Below are 19,866 nucleotides of genomic sequence, written 5' to 3' on the forward strand. Positions count from 1 at the left end.
GAATTAACCATAATGGAATGGAGTGGAACGGAATGGAATGGAATGGAATGGAATGGATTTAACCATAATGGAATGGAGTGGAATGGAAAGGAATGGAATGGAATAAACACGATTGGAATTGAATGGAATGCAATGGAATGGAATAGAATGGAATCACCCCGAATGGAATTTAATGGAATGGAATGGAATGGAATCAACCCGAATGGAGTGGAATGGAATGGAATGGAATGGAATGGAATGGAATGGAATGAAATGGAATGGAATTGAATGGAATCAACCGGAATGGAATGAAATGGAATGGAATGAAATCAAACGGAATGGAATGGAAAGGTATGGAATAAACACAAATGGAATGAAATGGAATGATATTGAATGGAATGGAATGCAATCCACCCGAAAGGAATGGAATGGAATGGAATGGAATGGAATGGAATGGTATGGAATGTAATGGAATAGAACCAACCCGAATGGAACGGAATGGAACAGAATGGAGTGGAATTGAATGGAATACAATTGAATGGAATGGAATGGAATCAACCCGAATGTAATGGAATGGAGTGGAATGCAACCAAACGGAATGGAATGGAATTGAATGGTATGGAAAGGAATACAATAGAATGAACCTGAAAGGAATGGAATGGAATGGAATGGAATGGAATGGAATGGAATGGAATGGAATCAACCCGAATGGAATGGAATGCAATGGAATGGAAAGCAATGGAATGTAAACAACCTGAATGGAATGCAATGGAATGGAATGGAATGGAATGGAATGGAATGGAATGGAAAGGAATCAACCGGAATGGAATGGAATGGATAGGAATGGAATAGAATCAACCCAAATGGAATGAAATGGAATGGTATGGAATGTGAAGCAATGGAATCAACCCGAATGGAATGAAATGGAATGGAATGGAATGGAATGCAACGGAATGGAAACAACCCGAATGGAATGGAATGCGATGGTTTGGAATGGAATGGAATAAACCCTAATGGAATGGAATGGAATGGAATGGAATGGAACAAACACGAATAGAATGGAATGGAATGGAATCAACCCGAATGGAATGAAATGGAATGGAATGGAATGGAATGGAATGGAATGGAATGGGATCGAATGGAATCAACCCGAATGGAAAGGAAATGAATGGAATGGAAAGGAATGGAATGGAATCAACACGAATGGAATGGAATGGAATGGATTGGAATGGAATGGAATGGAATGGAATGGATTCAACCCGAATGGAAGGGAATGCAATGGAATGGAAGGGAATTGGATGGAATCAACCGGAATGGAATAGAATGGAATGGAATGCAATGGAATCAACCCGAATGGAATGAATTGGAATGGTACGGAATGGAATACAATGGAAGCAACCCGAATGGAATGGCATGGAATGGAATGGAATGGAATGGAATGGAATGGTATGGAATCAACAAGAATGGAATGGAATGGAATGGAATGGAATGGAATGGAATGGAATGGAATGAAACGGAATGGAATCAAACCGCATGGAATGGAATGGAATGGTTAGGAATGGAATGGAATGATATGGAATGGAATGGAATGGAGTGGAATGGAATGGAATGGAATGGAAACAACCCGAATGGAATGGAATGGAATGGAATGGAATGGAATGGAATGCCATGGAATGGAATCAATCCGAATGGAATGGAATGGAATGGAATGGAATGGAATGGAATGGAATGGAATTGAGTGGAATGGAATCAACACGAATGAAACGGAATGGAATGGAATGGAATGGAATGGAATGGAATGGAATGGAATCAACTGAATGGAATGGAATGGAATGGAATGGAATTAACCATAATGGAATGGAGTGGAATGGAATTGAATGGAATGGAATGGAATAAACCCGAATGGAATTGAATGGAATGGAATGGAATGCAATGGAATGGAATCAACCCGAATGGAATCGAATGAAATGGAATGGTTTCAACCCGAATGGAATGGCATGGAATGGAATGGAATGGAATGGAATGGTATGAAATCAACAAGAATGGAATGGAATGGAATGGAAAGGAATGAAACGGAATGTAATCAAACCGCATGGAATGGAATGGAATGCATAGGAATGGAAAGGAATCGAATGGAATGGAGTGGAATGGAATGGAATGGAATGGAATCAACCCGAATGGAATGGAATGGAAAGGAATGGAATGGAATGGAATGCAAGGGAATGGAATCAACCCGAATGGAATGGAATGGAATGGAATGGAGTGGAATGGAATCAACTGAATGGAATGGAATGGAATGGAATGGATTGGAATGGAGTGGAATGGAGTCAACCCGAATGGAATGGAATGGAATGGAATGGAATGCAATGCAATGGAATGGAATCAACCCGAATGGAATGCAATTGAATGGAACGGAATGGAATGGAATCGAATGGAATGGAGTTGAATGGAATCAACCCGAATGCAATGGAATGGAATGGAATGGAATGGAATGGAATGGAATGGAATGGAATCAACCTGAATGGAGTTGAATGGAATGGACTGGAATGGAATGGAATGGAACGGAAGGGAATTAACCATAACGGAATGGATTGTAACGCAATGGAATGGAATGGAATGGAATTAAACATAATGGAATGGAGTGGAATGGAATGGAATGGGTTGGAATGGAATAAACACGATTGGAATTGAATGGAATGGAATGGAATGGAATGGAGTGGAATGGAATGGAATCAACCCGAATGGAATTAAATGGAATGGAATGGATTGGAATGGAATGGAATGGAATCAACCGGAATGGAGTGGAATAGAATGGAATGGATTGGAATTGAATGGAATCAACCGGAATGGAATGGAATGGAATGGAATGAAATGAAATGGAATGGAATGGTATCTAATGGAATGGAATGGAATGGAATGGAATGGTATGAAATAAACCCGAATGGAATGAAATGGAATGGTATTGAATAGAATGGAATGGAATCCACCCGAATGGAATGGAATAGAATGGAATGGAATGGAATGGAGTGGAATGGAATGGTACTCAATTGAATGGAATGGAATCCACCCGAATGGAATGCAATGGAATGGAATGGTATGGAATGGAATGGAAAGGAATGGAATGGAATGGCATTGAATGGAATGGAATAGAACGAACCCGAATGGAATGGAATGGAACAGAATGGAGTGGAATTGAATGGAATACAATGGAATGGAATGGGATGGAATCAACCCGATTGGAAAGGAATGGAATGGAATGGAACCAAACCGAATGGAATGGAATTGAATGGTATGGAATGGAATGCAATAGAATCAACCTGAAAGGAATGGAATGGAATAGAATGGAATGGAATGGAATGGAATGGAATGGAATGGAATGGAATGGAATGGAATCACCCCGAATGGAGTGGAATGGAATGGAATGGAATGGAATGCAATGGAATGTAATCAACCTGAAAGGAATGCTTTGGAATGGAATGGAATGGAATGGAATCAACCGGAATGGAATGGAATGGATAGGAATGGAATGGAATCAACCCGAATGGAATGAAATGGAATGGTATGGAATGTAAAGGAATGGAATGAACCCGAATGGAATGAAATGGAATGGAATGGAATGGAATGGAATGGAATCAACCCGAATGGAATGGAATGGAATGGCATGCAACGGAATGGAAACAACCAGAATGGAATGTAATGCAATTGTTTGGAATGGAATGGAAAAAACCCTAATGGAATGGAATGGAATGGAATGGAATAGAATGGAATGGAACAAACACGAATGGAATGGAATGGAATGGAATCAACCCGAATGGAATCAAATGGAATGGAATGGAATGGAATGGAATGGAATGGAATGAAATGGAGTGGAATCGAATGGAATCAACCCGAACGGAAAGGAAGTGAATGGAATGGAAAGGAATAGAATACAATCAACACGAATGGAATGGATTGGAATGGAATGGAATGGAATGGAATGGAATGGAATGGAATGGATTCAACCCGAATGGAATTGAATGCAATGGAATGGAAGGGAATTGGATGTAATCAACCGGAATGGAATTGAATGGAATGGAATGGAATGGAATCAACCCGAATGGAATGAAATGGAATGGTACAGAATGGAATAGAATGGAAGAAACCCTAATGGAGTGGCATGGAATGGAATGGAATGGAATGGAATGGAATGGAATGGAATGGTATGGAATCAACCAGAATGGAATGGAATGGAATGGAAAGGAAAGTAACGGAATGGAATCAAACTGCATGCAATGGAATGGAATGGACAGGAATGGAATGGAAAGGAATGGAATGGTATGGAATGGAATGGATTGGAATGGAATTGAATGGAATGGAATAGAATGTAATCATCCCGAATGGAATGGAATAGAATGGAATGGAATGGAATGCAATGGAATGGAATCAACCCGAATGGAATGGAATGGAATGGAATGGAGTGGAATGGAATCAACACGAATGGAACGGTATGGAATGGAATGGAATTGAATGGAATGGAATTGAATGGAATCCACTGAATGGAATGGAATGGAATGGAATGGAAAGGAATGGAATGGAATGGAATGGAATTGAACGGAATCAACCGGAATGGAATGGAATGGAAAGGAATGGCATGGAATCAACCCGAATGGAATGAAATGGAATGGTATGCAATGTAAAGGAATGGAATCAACCCGAATGTAATGAAATGGAATGAAATGAAATGGAATGGAATGCAATGGAATGGAATGCAATAAATCCGAATGGAAAGGAATGGAATGGAATGGAATGAAATGGAATGGAATCAACCTGAATGTAATGAAATGGAATGGTATGGAAAGGAATGGATTGGAAGCAACCCGAATGGAATCAAATGGAATGGAATGGATTAGAATCAACACAAATGGAATGGAATGGAATGGAATGGAATGGAATGGAATGGAATGGAATGGAATGGAATCAACCCGACTGGAATGCAAAGGAATGCAATGGAATGGAATTGAATGGAATGGAATCAACCCGAATGGAGTGGAGTGGAATGGAATGGAATGGAATGGAATGGAATGGAATGGAATGGAATGGAATCAACCTGAATGGAATGGAATGGAATGGAAAGGAAGAGAATGGAATGGAATGGAATCAACCCGAAAGGAATGGAATGGAATGGAATCAACCAGAATGGAATGGAATCTAATGGAATGGAATGGAATGGAATGGAATGGAATCAAACTGAATGGAATGCAATGGAATGGAATTAACCATAATGGAAGGAGTGATATGGAATGGAATGGAATAAACCCGAATGGAATTGAATGGAATGGAATGGAATGGAATGGAATCAACCTGAGGGGAATGGAATGGAATGGAATGGAATAAAATGGCATGTAATGGAAAGTAATGGAATGGAATGGAATGGAATGAAATGGAATGGAATGGAATGGAATGGTATGTAATAAACTCGAATGGAATAAAATGGAATGGTGTGGAATGGAATGGAATGGAATCCACCCGAATGGAATGGAATGGAATGGAACTGAATGGAATCAACCAGAATGGAATGGAATGGAATGGAATGGAATGCAATGGAATCAACCAGAACAGAATGAGATGGAATGGAATGGAATGGAATGGAATGGAATGGAATGGATTGGAATCAACCCGAATGGAATGGAACGGAATGGAAGGGAATGGAAAGGAATGGAATGGAATCAAACCGAATAGAATGGAACAGAATGGAATGGAATGTGATCGAATGGAATAAACCCGAATGGAATGTAATTGAATGCAATGGAATGGAATGGCATGTAATCAAAAGGAATGGAAAGGAATGGAATGGAATGGAATGGATTCAACACGAATGGAATGGAATGGAATGGAAAGGAGTAGAATGGAATCAACCGGAATGGAAAGGAATGGAATGGAATGGAAGCAACCCGAATGGAACGAAATGGAATGGAATAGAATGGAATGGAATGGAATGGAATGGAATGGAATGGAATCAACCCGAATGGAATGGAATGGAATGGAATGGAATGGAATGGAATGGAATGGAATGCAATGCAGTGGAATGGAATCAACCCGAAAGGAATGCAGTTGAATGGAATGGAATGGAATGGAATGGAATGGAATCGAATGGAATGGAGTTGAATGGAATCAACATGAACGCAATGGAATGGAATGGAATGGAATGGAATGGAATGGAATGCAATGGAATCAACCCGAATGGAGTTGAATGGAATGGAATGGAATGGAACGGAATGGAATGGAATGGCATGGAATTAACCATAATGGAATGGAGTGGAACGGAATGGAATGGAATGGAATGGAATGGATTTAACCATAATGGAATGGAGTGGAATGGAAAGGAATGGAATGGAATAAACACGATTGGAATTGAATGGAATGCAATGGAATGGAATAGAATGGAATCACCCCGAATGGAATTTAATGGAATGGAATGGAATGGAATCAACCCGAATGGAGTGGAATGGAATGGAATGGAATGGAATGGAATGGAATGGAATGGAATGAAATGGAATGGAATTGAATGGAATCAACCGGAATGGAATGAAATGGAATGGAATGAAATCAAACGGAATGGAATGGAAAGGTATGGAATAAACACAAATGGAATGAAATGGAATGATATTGAATGGAATGGAATGCAATCCACCCGAAAGGAATGGAATGGAATGGAATGGAATGGAATGGAATGGTATGGAATGTAATGGAATAGAACCAACCCGAATGGAACGGAATGGAACAGAATGGAGTGGAATTGAATGGAATACAATTGAATGGAATGGAATGGAATCAACCCGAACGTAATGGAATGGAGTGGAATGCAACCAAACGGAATGGAATGGAATTGAATGGTATGGAAAGGAATACAATAGAATGAACCTGAAAGGAATGGAATGGAATGGAATGGAATGGAATGCAATGGAATGGAAAGGAATGGAATGTAAACAACCTGAATGGAATGCAATGGAATGGAATGGAATGGAATGGAATGGAATGGAATGGAATGGAAAGGAATCAACCGGAATGGAATGGAATGGATAGGAATGGAATAGAATCAACCCAAATGGAATGAAATGGAATGGTATGGAATGTGAAGCAATGGAATCAACCCGAATGGAATGAAATGGAATGGAATGGAATGGAATGCAACGGAATGGAAACAACCCGAATGGAATGGAATGCGATGGTTTGGAATGGAATGGAATAAACCCTAATGGAATGGAATGGAATGGAATGGAATGGAACAAACACGAATAGAATGGAATGGAATGGAATCAACCCGAATGGAATGAAATGGAATGGAATGGAATGGAATGGAATGGAATGGAATGGAATGGAATGGGATCGAATGGAATCAACCCGAATGGAAAGGAAATGAATGGAATGGAAAGGAATGGAATGGAATCAACACGAATGGAATGGAATGGAATGGATTGGAATGGAATGGAATGGAATGGAATGGATTCAACCCGAATGGAAGGGAATGCAATGGAATGGAAGGGAATTGGATGGAATCAACCGGAATGGAATAGAATGGAATGGAATGCAATGGAATCAACCCGAATGGAATGAATTGGAATGGTACGGAATGGAATACAATGGAAGCAACCCGAATGGAATGGCATGGAATGGAATGGAATGGAATGGAATGGAATGGAATGGAATGGAATGGTATGGAATCAACAAGAATGGAATGGAATGGAATGGAATGGAATGGAATGGAATGGAATGAAACGGAATGGAATCAAACCGCATGGAATGGAATGGAATGGTTAGGAATGGAATGGAATGATATGGAATGGAATGGAATGGAGTGGAATGGAATGGAATGGAATGGAAACAACCCGAATGGAATGGAATGGAATGGAATGGAATGGAATGGAATGCCATGGAATGGAATCAATCCGAATGGAATGGAATGGAATGGAATGGAATGGAATTGAGTGGAATGGAATCAACACGAATGAAACGGAATGGAATGGAATGGAATGGAATGGAATGGAATGGAATGGAATGGAATCAACTGAATGGAATGGAATGCAATGGAATGGAATTAACCATAATGGAATGGAGTGGAATGGAATTGAATGGAATGGAATGGAATAAACCCGAATGGAATGGAATGGAATGGAATGGAATGCAATGGAATGGAATCAACCCGAATGGAATGGAATGGAATGGAATGGAGTGGAATGGAATCAACTGAATGGAATGGAATGGAATGGAATGGATTGGAATGGAATGGAATGGAATCAACCCGAATGGAATTGAATGGAATGGAATGGAATGCAACGGAATGGAAACAACCCGAATGGGATGGAATGCAATGGTTTGGAATGAAATGGAATAAACCCTAATGGAATGGAATGGAATGGAATGGAATAGAATGGAATGGAACAAACACGAATGGAATGGAATAGAATGGAATGCAATGGAGTCAACACGAATGGAATCAAATGGAATGGAATGGAATGGAAAGGAATGGAATGGAATGGAATGGAATGGAATGGAATGGAATGGAATGGAGTGGGACAGAATGGAATCAACCCGAATGGAAAGGAATTGAATGGAATGGAATGGGATCGAGTGGAATCAACCCGAATGGAAAGGAATTGAATGGAATGGAAAGGAATCGAATGGAATCAACACGAATGGAATGGAATGGAATGGAATGGATTGGAATGGAATGGAATGGAATGGAATGGATTCAACCCGAATGGAATGGAATGCAATGAAATGGACGGGAATTGGACGGAATCAACCGGAATGGAATGGAATGGAATCAACCCGAATGGAATGAAATGGAATGGTACGGAATGGAATAGAATGGAAGGAACCCGAATGGAATGGCATGGAATGGAATGGAATGGAATGGAATGGTATGGAATCAACCGGAATGGAATGGAATGGAATGGAATGGAATGGTATGGAATGAACCAGAATGGAATGGAATGGAATGGAATGGAAAGTAATGAAACGGAATGTAATCAATCCGCATGGAATGGAATGGAATGCATAGGAATGCAAAGGAATGGAATGGAATGTTATGGAAAGGAATGGAATGGAGTGGAATGGAATGGAATGGAATGGAATGGAATCAACCCGAATGGAATGGAATAGAATGGAATGGAATGGAATGGAATGGAATGGAATGCAATGGAATGGAATCAACCCGAATGGAATGGAATGGAATGGAATGGAGTGGAATGGAATCAACTGAATGGAATGGAATGGATTGGAATGGAATGGAATGGAATCAACACGAATGGAATGGAATGGAATGGAATGCAATGCAATGGAATGGAATCAACCCGAATGGAATGCAATTGAATGCAACGGAATGGAATGGAATCGAATGGAATGGAGTTGAATGGAATGGAATCAAACACAATGGAGTGGAATGGAAAGGAATGGAATGGAATGGAATGGAATGGAATGGAATGGAATGGAATCAACCGGAATGGAAGGGAATGGAATGGAAGGAATTGAAATGGAATGGAATGGAATGGTATGGAATAAACCCGAATGGAATGAAATGGAATGGTATTGAATGGAATGGAAAGGAATGGTATGGAATAAACCCGAATGGAATGAAATGGAATGGTATTGAATGGAATGGAAAGGAATCCACCCAAATGGAATGGAATGGAATGGAATGGAATGGGATCGAGTGGAATCAACCCGAATGGAAAGGAATTGAATGGAACGGAAAGGAATCGAATGGAATCAACACGAATGGAATGGAATGGAATGGATTGGAATGGAATGGAATGGAATGGAATGAATGGATTCAACCCGAATGGAATGGAATGCAATGAAATGGAAGGGAATTGGATGGAATCAACCGGAATGGAATAGAACGGAATGGAATGGAATGGAATCAACCCGAATGGAATGAAATGGAATGGTACGGAATGGAATAGAATGGAAGCAACCCGAATGGAACGGCATGGAATGGAATGGAATGGAATGGAATGGTATGGAATCAACCAGAATGGAATGGAATGGAATGGAATGGAATGGAAAGGCATGGAATAGAATGGAATGGAATGGAATGGTATGGAATGAACCAGAATGGAATGGAATGGAATGGAATGGAAAGGAATGAAACGGAATGTAATCAAACCGCATGGAATGGAATGGAATGCATAGGAATGGAAAGGAATGGAATGGAATGGTATGGCATGGAATGGAATGGAGTGGAATGGAATGGAATGGAATTGAATGGAATCAACCCGAATGGAATGGAATGGAATGGAATGGAATGGAATGGAATGGAATGGAATGGAATTCAATGGAATAGAATCAACCCGAATGGAATGGAATGGAATGGAATGGAGTGGAATGGAATCAACTGAATGGAATGGAATGGAATGGAATGGATTGGAATGGAATGGAATGGAATCAACCCGAATGGAATGGAATGGAATGCAACGGAACGGAAACAACCCGAATGGAATGGAATGCAATGGTTTGGAGTGGAATGGAATAAACCCTAATGGAATGGAATGGAATGGAATGGAATAGAATGGAATGGAACAAACACGAATGGAATGGAATAGAATGGAATGGAATGGAGTCAACACGAATGGAATCAAATGGAATGGAATGGAATGGAATGGAAAGGAATGGAATGGAATGGAATGGAATGGAATGGAATGGAGTGGGACACCATGGAATCAACCCGAATGGAAAGGAATTGAATGGAATGGAAAGGAATAGAATGGAATCAACACGAATGGAATGGATTGGAATGGAATGGAATGGAATGGAATGGATTCAACCCGAATGGAATGGAATGCAATGGAATGGAAGGGAATTGGATGGAATCAACCGGAAAGGAATAGAATGGAATGGAATGGAATAGAATCAACCCGAATGGAATGAAATGGAATGGTACAGAATGGAATACAATGGAAGAAACCCTAATGGAGTGGCATGGAATGGAATGGAATGGTATGGAATGGAATGGAATGGAATGGAATGGAATGGAATAGAATGTAATCATCCCGCATGGAATGGAACGGAATGGAATGGAATGGAATGCAATGAAATGGAATCAACCGGAATGGAATGGAATGGAATGGAATGGAGTGGAATGGAATCAACACGAATGGAACGGTATGGAATGGAATGGAATGGAATGGAATCCACTGAATGGAATGGAATGGAATGGAATGGAAGGGAATGGAATTAACCATAATGGAATTGAATGGAATGGATTGGAATAAACCCGAAAGGAATGGAATGGAATGGAATGGAATGGAATGGAATGGAATCAACCCGAATGGAGTTGAATGGAAACTAATGGAATGGTATATAATGGATTCAACCCGAAAGGAGTTCAATGGAAACTAATGGAATGGTACGGAATGGAATGCAATGCAATGGAATGGAATCAACCCGAATGGAATGCAATGGAATGGAATGGAATGGAATGGAATGGAATGGAGTTGAAGGGAATCAACACGAACGCAGTGGGATGGAATGGAATGGAATGGAATGGAATGGAATGGAATCAAACCGAATGGAGTTGAATGGAATCTAATGGAACGGAATGGAATGGAATGGAATGGCATGGAATTAACCATAATGGAACGGAGTGGAACAGAATGGAATGGAATGGAATGGAATTAACCATAATGGAATGAAGTGGAATGGAATGGCATGGAATGGAATGGAATGGAATAAACACGATTGGAATTGAATGGAATGGAATGGAATTGAATGGAATGGAATGGAATGGAAAGGAATGGAATGGAATGGAATGGAATCAAACAGAATGGAGTGGAATGGAATGGAATGGAATGGAATGGATGGATTGGAATTGAATGGAATCAACCGGAATGGAATGGAATGGAATGGAAGGAAATGAAATGGAATGGAATGGAGTGGTTTGGAATAAACCCGAATGGAATGAAATGGAATGGTATTGAATGGAATGGAATAGAATCCACCCAAATGGAATGGAATGGAATGGAATGGATTGGAATGGAATGGAATGGAATGGTATGGAATGGAGTGGAATAGAACCAACCCAAATGGAATGGAATGGAACAGAATGGAGTGGAATTCGATGGAATACAATGGAATGGAATGGAATGCAATCAACCCGAATGTAATAAAATGGAATGGAATGGAACCAACCCGAATGGAATGGAATTGAATGGTATGGAATGGAATGCAATAGAATCAACCTGAAAGGAAAGGAATGGAATGGAATGGAATGGAATGGAATGGAATCAACCCGAATGGAATGGAATGGAATGGAATGAAATGGAATGGAATGCAAAGGAATGTAATACATCTGAATGCAATGCAATGGAATGGCATGGTATGGAATGGAATGGAATGGAATGGAATCAACCGGAATGGAATGGAATGGATAGGAATGGAATGGAATCAACCCGAATGGAATGAAATGGAATGGTATGGAATGTAAAGGAATGGAATCAACCTGAATGGAATGAAATGGAATGGAATGGAATGGAATCAACACGAATGGAATGGAATGGAATGGAATGCAACGGAATGGAAACAACCCGAATGGAATGGAATGCAATGGTTTGGAATGGAATGGAATAAATCCTAATGGAATGGAATGGAATGGAATAGAATGGAACAAACACGAAAGGAATGGAATGGAATGGAATGGAATGGAATGGAATGGAATCAACCCGAATGGAATGGAATGGAATGGAATGAAATGGAATGGAATGCAAAGGAATGTAATACATCTGAATGCAATGCAATGGAATGGCATGGTATGGAATGGAATGGAATGGAATGGAATCAACCGGAATGGAATGGAATGGATAGGAATGGAATGGAATCAACCCGAATGGAATGAAATGGAATGGTATGGAATGTAAAGGAATGGAATCAACCTGAATGGAATGAAATGGAATGGAATGGAATGGAATCAACACGAATGGAATGGAATGGAATGGAATGCAACGGAATGGAAACAACCCGAATGGAATGGAATGCAATGGTTTGGAATGGAATGGAATAAATCCTAATGGAATGGAATGGAATGGAATAGAATGGAACAAACACGAAAGGAATGGAATGGAATGGAATGGAATGGAATCAACCCGAATGGAATGAAATGGAATGGAATGGAATGGGATCGAGTGGAATCAACCCGAATGGAAAGGAATTGAATGGAATGGAAAGGAATCGAATGGAATCAACACGAATGGAATGGAATGGAATGGAATGGAATGGAATCAACCCGAATGGAATCAAATGGAATGGAATGGAATGGAATGGAAAGGAATGGAATGGAATGGAATGGAATGGAGTGGGACAGAATAGAATCAACCCGAATGGAAAGGAATTGAATGGAATGGAAAGGAATGGAATGGAATCAACACGAATGGAATGGATTGGAATGGAATGGAATGGAATGGAATGGAATGGATTCAACCCGAATGGAATGGAATGCAATGGAATGGAAGGGAATTGGATGGAATCAACCGTAATGGAATAGAATGGAATGGAATGGAATGGAATCAACCCGAATGGAATGAAATGGAATGGTACAGAATGGAATAAAATGGAAGAAACCCTAATGGAGTGGCATGGAATGGAATGGAATGGAATGGAATCAACCAGAATGGAATGGAATGGAATGGAATGGAATGGAATGGAATGGAATGGAATGGAAAGGAATGGAAAGGAATGTAACGGAATGGAATCAAACTGCATGCAATGGAATGGAATGGATAGGAATGGAATGGAAAGGAATGGAATGGTATGGAATGGAATGGAATGGAATGGAATGGAATGGAATAGAATGTAATCATCCCGAATGGAATGGAATGGAATGGAATGGAATGGAATGGAATGGAATGGAATCAACCCGAATGGAATGGAATGGAATGGAATGGAGTGGAATGGAATCCACTGAATGAAATGGAATGGAATGGAACGGAAGGGAATGGAATTAACCATAATGGAATGGAGTGGAATGGAATTGAATGGAATGGATTGGAATAAACCCGAATGGAATGGATTGGAATGGAAAGGAATGGAATGGAATGGAATGGATGCAACCCGAATGGAGTTGAATGGAAACTAATGGAATGGTATGGAATGGAATGCAATGCAATGGAATGGAATCAACCCGAATGGAATGCAATTGAATGGAATGGAATGGAATGGAGTTGAATGGAATCAACACGAACGCAATGGGATGGAATGGAACGGAATGGAATGGAATGGAATGGAATCAAACCGAATGGAGTTGAATGGAATCTAATGGAACGGAATGGAATGGAATGGAATGGCATGGAATTAACCATAATGGAATGGAGTGGAACGGAATGGAATGGAATGGAATGGAATGTAGTAAGCACGATTGGAATTGAATGGAATGGAATGCAATGGAATGGAATGGAATCAACCTGAATGGAATGGAATGAAATGGAATGGAATAAACCTGAATGTAATGAAATGGGATGATATGGAAAGGAATGGAATGGAAGCAACCCGAATGGAATCAAGTGCAATGGAATCAACCCAAATGGAAAGGAATGGAATGGAATGGAATGGAATGGAATTGAATGGAATGTAATCAACCAGAATGGAATGGAATGGAATGGAATGGAATGGAAAGGAATGAAATGGAATGCAATCAAAACGAATGGAATGAATTGGAATGGAATGGATTGGAATGGAATGGAATGGAATGGAATGGAATCAACCCGAATGGAATGGAATGGAATGGAATGGAATGGAATGGAATGGAATTGAATGGAATCAACCGGAATGGAATGGAATGTAATGGAAGGAAATGAAATGGAATGGAATGGAATGGTATGGAATAAACCCGAATGGAATGAAGTGGAATGGTATTGAATGGAATGGAATGGAATCCACCCAAATGGAATGGAATGGAATGGAATGGAATGGAATGGAATGGAATGGAATGGAATGGAATGGTATGGAATGGAGTGGAATAGAACCAACCCAAATGGAATGGAATGGAACAGAATGGAGTGGAATTCGATGGAATACAATGGAATGGAATGGAATGGAATCAACCCGAATGTAATGGAATGAAATGGAATGGAACCAACCCGAATGGAATGGAATTGAATGGTATGGAATGGAATGCAATAGAATCAACCTGAAAGGAATGGAATGGAATGGAATCAACCCGAATGGAATGGAATGGAATGGAATGGAATGGAATGCAATGGAATGTAATCAATCTGAAGGCAATGCAATGGAATGGCATGGTATGGAATGGAATGGAATGGAATGGAATCAACCGGAATGGAATGGAATGGATAGGAATGGAATGGAATCAACCCGAATGGAATGAAATGGAATGGTATGTAATGTAAAGGAATGGAATCAACACGAATGAAATGAAATGGAATGGAATGGAATGGAATCAACACGAATGGAATGGAATGGAATGGAATGCAACGGAATGGAAACAACCCGAATGGAATGGAATGCAATTGTTTGGAATGGAATGGAATAAACCCTAATGGAATGGAATGGATTGGAATAGAATGGAATGGAACAAACTCGAATGGAATGGAATGGAATGGAATGAAATGGAATGGAATGGAATGGAATGGGATCGAGTGAAATCAACCCGAATGGAAAGGAATTGAATGGAATGGAAAGGAATCGAATGGAATCAACATGAATGGAATGGAATGGATTGGAATGGAATGGAATGGATTCAACCCGAATGGAATGGAATGCAATGAAATGGAAGGGAATTGGATGGAATCAACCGGAATGGAATAGAACAGAATGGAATGGAATGGAATCAACCCGAATGGAACGAAATGGAATAGTACGGAATGGAATAGAATGGAAGCAACCCGAATGGAATGGCATGGAATGGAATGGAATGGAATGGAATGGTATGGAATCAACCAGAATGGAATGGAATGGAATGGCATGGAATAGAATGGAATGGAATGGAATGGTATGGAATCAACCAGAATGGAATGGAATGGAATGGAATGGAATGGAAAGGAATGAAACGGAATGTAATCAAACCGCATGGAATGGAATGGAATGCATAGGAATGGAAAGGAATGGAATGGAATGGTATGGAATGGAATGGAATGGAGTGGAATGGAATGGAATAGAATGGAATGGAATGAACCCGAATGGAATGGAATGGAATGGAAAGAATGGAATGGAATGGAATGGAATGCAATGGAATGGAATCAACCCGAATGGAATGGAATGGAATGGAATGGAGTGGAATGGAATCAACTGAATGGAATGGAATGGAATGGAATGGAATCAACCCGAATGGAATGGAATGGAATGGAAAGGAATGGAATGGAATGGAATGGAATGGAATGCAATGGAATGGAATCAACCCGAATGGAATGGAATGGAATGGAATGGAGTGGAATGGAATCAACTGAATGGAATGGAATGGCATGGAATGGAATGGAATGGAATGGAGTGGAATGGAGTCAACCCGAATGGAATGGAATGGAATGGAATGGAATGCAATGGAATGGAATCAACCCGAATGGAATGTAATTGAATGGAACGGAATGGAATGGAATCGAATGGAATGGAGTTGAATGGAATCAACCCGAATGCAACGGAATGGAATGGAATGGAATGGAATGGAATGGAATGGAATGGAATGGAATGGAATCAACCTGAATGGAGTTGAATAGAATGGACTGGAATGGAATGGAATGGAACGGAAGGGAATTAGCCATAACGGAATGGATTGTAATGCAATGGAATGGAATGGAATGGAATTAAACATAATGGAATGGAGTGGAATGGAATGGAATGGGATGGAATGGAATAAACACGATTGGAATTGAATGGAATGGAATGGAATGGAATGGAGTGGAATGGAATGGAATCAACCCGAATGGAATTAAATGGAATGGAATGGATTGGAATGGAATGGAATGGAATGGAATCAACCGGAATGGAGTGGAATGGAATGGAATGGATTGGAATTGAATGGAATCAACCGGAATGGAATGGAATGGAATGGAATGAAATGAAATGGAATGGAATGGAATCTAATGGAATGGAATGGAATGGAATGGAATGGTATGGAATAAACCCGAATGGAATAGAATGGAATGGAATGGAATGGAATGGAATGGAATGGAATCAACCCGAATGGAATGGAATGGAATGGAATGGAATGGAATAAACCCGAATGGAATGGAATGGAATGGAATGGAATGGAATGGAATCAACCCGAATGGAATGGAATGGAATGGAATGGAATGGAATGGAATCAACCCGAATGGAATTGAATGGAAAAGAATGGAATGGAATCAACCCGAATGGAATCAAATGGAATGGAATGGATTCAAACCGAATGGAATGGAATGGAATGGAATGAATTGGAATGGAATAAACCCGAATGGAATTGAATGGAATGGATTGGAATGGAAACAACCCGAATGGAATCGAATGGAATGGAATGGATTCAACCCGAATGGAATGGAATGGAATGGAATGGAATGGAATGGAATGGAATGGAATGCAATGCAATGGAATGGAATGGAATGGAATAAACCCTAATGGAATGGAATGAAATGGAATGGAATCAACCTGAATGTAATGAAATGGGATGGTATGGAAAGGAATGGAATGGAAGCAACGCGAATGGAATCAAATGCAATGGAATCAACACAAATGGAAAGGAATGGAATGGAATGGAATGGAATGGAATGGAATTGAATGGAAAGTAAACAACAAGAATGGAATGGAATGGAATGGAATGGAATGGAAAGGAATGAAATGGAATGCAATCAACACGAATGGAATGAATTGGAATGGAATGGATTGGAATGGAATGGAGTGGAATGGAATGGAATGGAATGGAATGGAATCAACCCGAATGGAATGGAATGGAATGGAATGGAATGGAATGAAGTAGAATGGAATCAACTGAATGGAATGGAATGTAATGGAATGGATTGGAATGGAATGGAATGGAATCAACCCGAATGGAATGGAATGGAATGGAATGCAACGGAATGGAAACAACACGAATGGAATGGAATGCAATGGTTTGGAATGGAATGGAATAAACCCTAATGGAATGGAGTGGAATGGAATGGAATAGAATGGAATGGAACAAACACGAATGGAATGGAATGGAATGGAATGGAATGGAATGGAATGGAATGGAATCAACCCGAATGGAATCAAATGGAATGGAATGGAATGGAATGGAAAGGAATGCAATGGAATGGAATGGAATGGAATGTAGTGGGACAGAATGGAATCAACCCGAATAAAAGGAATTGAATGGAATGGAAAGGAATGGAATGGAATCAACACGAATGGAATGGATTGGAATGGAATGGAATGGAATGGAATGGAATGGAATGGAATGGATTCACCCCGAATGGAATGGAATGCAATGGAATGGAAGGGAATTGGATGGAATCAACCGGAATGGAATAGAATGGAATGGAATGGAATGGAAGCAACCCGAATGGAATGAAATGGAATGGTACAGAATGGAATAGAATGGAAGAAACCCTAATGGAGTGGCATGGAATGGAATGGAATGGAATGGAATCAACCGGAATGGAATGGAATGGAATGGAATGGAATGGAATGGAAAGGAATGGAAAGGAATGTAACGGAATGGAATCAAATTGCATGCAATGGAATGGAATGGATAGGAATGGAATGGAAAGGAATGGAATGGTATGGAATGGAATGGAATGGAATGGAATGGAATGGAATAGAATGTAATCATCCCGAATGGATTGGAAAGGAATGGAATTGAATGGAATGGAATGCAATGGAATGGAATCAACCCGAATGGAATGGAATGGAATGGAATGGAATGGAATGGAGTGGAATGGAATCAACACGAATGGAACGGTATGGAATGGAATGGAAAGGAATGGAATGGAATGGAATGGAATCCACTGAATGAAATGGAATGGAATGGAATGGAAGGGAATGGAATTAACCATAATGGAATGGAGTGGAATGGAATTGAATGGAATGGATTGGAATAAACCCGAATGGAATGGATTGGAATGGAAAGGAATGGAATGGAATGGAATGGAATCAACCCGAATGGAGTTGAATGGAAACTAATGGAATGGTATGGAATGGAATGCAATGCAATGGAATGGAATCAACCCGCATGGAATGCAATTGAATGGAATGGAATGGAATGGAATGGAATGGAATGGAATGGAATGGAATGAAATGGAGTTGAATGGAATCAACACGAACGCAATGGAATGGAATGGAATGGAATGGAATGGAATGGAATGGAATGGAATGGAATCAAACCGAATGGAGTTGAATGGAATCTAATGGAACGGAATGGAATGGAATGGAATGGCATGGAATTAACCATAATGGAATGGAGTGGAAAGGAATGGAATGGAATGGAATGGAATTAACCATAATGGAATGGAGTGGAATGGAATGGCATGGAAGGGAATGGAATGTAATAAGCACGATTGGAATTGAATGGAACGGAATGGAATGGAATGGAATGGAATCAACCTGAATGGAATTAAATGGAATGGATGGAATGGAATGGAATGGAATGGAATGGAATGGAATGGAATCAAACAGAATGGAGTGGAATGGAATGGAATGGAATGGAATGGAATGGAATGGAATTGAACGGAATCAACCGGAATGGAATGGAATGGAATGGAAGGAAATGAAATGGAATGGAATGGAATGGTATGGAATAAACCCGAATGGAATGAAGTGGAATGGTATTGAATGGAATGGAATGGAATCCACCCAAATGGAATGGAATGGAATGGAATGGAATGGAATGGAATGGAATGGTATGGAATGGAGTGGAATAGAACCAACCCAAATGGAATGGAATGGAACAGAATG

The sequence above is a fragment of the Pan troglodytes genome, chromosome 1 (assembly GCF_028858775.2).
Source record: "Pan troglodytes isolate AG18354 chromosome 1, NHGRI_mPanTro3-v2.0_pri, whole genome shotgun sequence".
Lineage (NCBI taxonomy): Eukaryota > Metazoa > Chordata > Mammalia > Primates > Hominidae > Pan > Pan troglodytes.